Source organism: Carlito syrichta, unplaced genomic scaffold, assembly GCF_000164805.1.
Source record: "Carlito syrichta isolate Samal-C Ts95f unplaced genomic scaffold, Tarsius_syrichta-2.0.1 Scaffold281728, whole genome shotgun sequence".
In the NCBI taxonomy this organism is placed as follows: domain Eukaryota; kingdom Metazoa; phylum Chordata; class Mammalia; order Primates; family Tarsiidae; genus Carlito; species Carlito syrichta.
The window spans coordinates 90,104-93,790 of record NW_007225824.1 but is presented as its reverse complement, the minus strand read 5'-3'; positions in this window follow the sequence as shown (position 1 = coordinate 93,790).

The window sequence follows — 3,687 nt, the reverse complement described above, 5'->3', positions numbered from 1 at the left end:
TTTAATCCCTGAACACTTGAGGATTTTAGTTTATATTTTCATCTTATTATCATCATTATATCTTTTGTTATCAAGTTGTATAAACGGCATTTTTAAGTGTAGTTTGGGGGTTTGAATTACAATGAGTACAGTGGTTATTAAGAAGTACCTTAATATGTTTAGCTAGTTTCCGTGCTCATACTAAATCTTTTATTCCATGGTAGTTCTATCCTCTCATTCATACTGTACCAGCACCCATAACCCCCCTCCTTTGCCTGCCCTTTTCCTACTATAAATGTGCCACTCTAATCTAAAACCAGTCACTCAAGAATATCGGCAGCACTTCTCCCTCCTTTCTCTAATGTTTCCAATCTTTGTTCTTTACTAGATTAAGCCCACAAACCTACACACATGCTGTTACCCCTTCCATCTTTTTTTTAAGATGTATTGTAGAGATGAGATCTTGCCAAGTTGCCCAGGCGGGTCTCGAACCCGCGGGCTCAGGCAATCCACTCACCTCAGCCTCCCAAAGGGCGGGATTACAGGCTGAGCCACCGAGCCCAGCTACCCCTTCCATCTTAAAAACGACTGAACTTCTTGAAACTCTTCTTCCCCAAAGTCATTCTATTCTTGCTTCCTCTTGAAACAAAATTCTCTTCTTTCCTCCTACTCTTCCTTAAGCCCACTCCAGTTAGGCTTCCTTCTCACCATTTCACTGAACCACTGCAGTTCCCAATGCCTATCCTGGGATACCATCCCATGGTCAGTTCTTATCCCTTATCTTACTTGGCCTATCAATTGCATACACACAGCTAATCACTTTCTCTTTCTTGACTTACTTCTTCATTTGGTTTCCAGAGTACTATACCCTATTGGTTTTATTATACTCTTATCTCTGGCCACTCCTCTGTTTTCTTTGCTGGTTTCTCCTCTATTATTGTTGGAGATCCTTAAGAATTGGATTTGGTCTTCTTCTCTATTACACTAATTCCCTTGATAATTCCACTCAGCCTCAGGGATTTGAATTCCATTCATATGCTGAGAACTCTGAAATATAAATTTCCATCCCAGACTTCTCCAGACTGAACTCCAGACTGAAGTATCCCATTGCATACTCAACATCTCCACTTGTGTGTCTGGTGGACTTTTGAAACTCAACATATCAAAAACTGAACTCCTAATTTTCATCTCCTGTGTCTGCTGCCCTCAAGGTTTCCCCAAACTTAGTCAACTGATAGCAATTCCATCCTTTTAGTCGCTCAGGCCCCAAACTCTGAATTCATCCTTTTTTCTCTCACATTCCACACCAATAGGAAACGCTATTGACCCTACCCTTAAAATATGTCTACTCTCGCCAGTCTGCTATTTCCATCTTGGTCTGAACTGCTGTCTTCTTTCACCTGGGTTACTAAACCAGGTTTCCTCCTTCCATCATTGACCCCCATAGTCTAGGCACAATAGCACCCAGAGTGACCCTTTTAGGGTCAGTGGAAACCCACACTAGGAATATATCACAGTGACAGGGGATTCCAAAGTTGGAGTTCCACCCGAGAGGTCAAGTAGGTTCTTAGCTTCACACAGAAAATAATTCAAGAGTGAGCCAATAAGATAAAGCAAAAGCAAGTTTATTAAGAGAATAGAACAGAAAGAAAATTACTCTATAAGCAGAGCAGCCTCTACACATTTCTGGGGTTTTAGTTGGGAGATGAAAACAAGTTTATTGAAATAACAGTGAGCAGGTTATTTCATAGGCAGAGCAGCCTGGGCTGGTCTATAAGAAGCACGGCAGCCGTATATCACTGGGGTTTTATTTTTATAGTTATCTCTTGATTATATGCGAAGTAAAGGGTGGATTGTTCATGGGTTTTCTGGGAAATAGGTAGGGAGTTTCCAGAACTGAGGGTTCCTCTGAGGTAGGGGCCCTTCTGAAAATGCAGAAAAAAAACAGAAAAAGGGGAAATAAGTTACTTCCTGCTTCTTTGTGCTTTCTCTTTCTCGGGCTTTTTACTTTGGCAGGCTACATGCTTAAACTTTTGGTGGAAACCAATCAGAGTAGTAATCCTGTAAACCAATCAGTAAATAGGACACGTGGATGAGATGATTCTGTAAAACCAATCAATGTGCAGCATGAAAGACTAATGGTAGCCCCAAGCTATGGAAAATCCAATCAAATTGTATGGTGCAAATATGTTATCTTATAGGGAAGACAAAGGGGTTACAATGTAAAGGGAAGTAAGCAAAGGTATATAAGGCAATGCCTCACTGTGTTTGGGGGCTCAGCCTTGAGCTGGTGCACTGACACGAGCAAACGCTGCTTCCTGTCAAAGAAGTTTCAGTGTCCCGTCTTGCTCTGTGGAGGATTCCTGCTCCACCTCCCCCTTTTAAACCATTATAGGATAATTTCTGGGAGTAGTTATGGTAATTGTAAGCTGTCATGGTGCTGGTGAGCATATGAATGGAATTTTTAGCAGGCTAATGTGTCATAATTTGCATCAATTAAGCAAAAAGGGTAAGTGAAGGTTGTTTTTGACACCATCTTGGTCTTAGCTGATTTTTTGCTGGGTTGGGGCAGTCTTCTCATCCCATGCTGTCTTGTCAGTGAGGTTTAGGCCTTGCGATCTCTGTTTTGGGAAACTAGTTTTGCCAGATCCCTAACTCAGCAAAACCAATATTTGTTTAAACAAAAATCCCAACAGTAAAATTTATAAATCAAGGAACTGATCCTTTCAATGTTAAATGAAACATATCATATTTGCATACATTTCTGTAAGGTAATTTTCGGTTAATTACAGAATTTTTGATTCCACTCAGAGCTGTCAATACTTGAGTTCATTTTTTCCCTCATTTTAAAATAATTGCCTCTGATTTGTGTCTAGCTTAGATCTACCTTTTCATTTTTAAAAACCAATATTCAGGAAATAAGTTCAGAACAATCAAAGAATGATGAGCTAGCTACCTTCAAATTGCATTTTGAGTTCTAATTGTATTTTGAGAATTTCCTCTGACAGTCTGGATTGGCAAACCCTGCAGTGCCTAGTATGTAGCCTGGTTCCCACGCATTTTAAGAATTAATTTTTAAAAATATTAATAATATTTTATAAGAAAGTTATTTTGATTCAAAATGTGACTTTTAAAAGGTTTATGCTATTATTTTTATTATAAAAATATTTGGGCCAGGCTTGATGGCTCAAGTCTGTAATCCCAGCACTTTGGGAGGCCGAGGCAAGAGGACTACCTGAGTTCAGGGGCTCGAGACCAGCCTGGGCAACTTGGTGAAACCTTGTCTCTACAATAAATCAAAAAATTAGCTGGGTGTGGTAGCATAAGCCTATAGTTCCAGCTACTTGGAAGGCTGAAGTGGAAATACTGCCAAAGCCCAGCAGGTTGAGGCTGTGGTGGCTGTGAGCGTGCCACTGTACTCCAGCCTGGGCGACAAAGTGAGGCTCCAACTCAAAAAATATATATATTCGACATTAAAATTGTATGCTGTATATTCAAGGAGTACAAAATGATGATTTGTTATACAAATACATTGCATGATGATTACCATAAATTAATATATCCATCACTGCCCATAGTTACCATTTGTATGTGTGTGTTTATGTGTGTGGGGTGAAGATACTTAAAAACTGCTCTCTTGAAAAACACACTGGCTGGGCTCGGTGGCTCAGCCTGTAATCCCAGCACTTTGGGAAGCCGAGGTGAGTG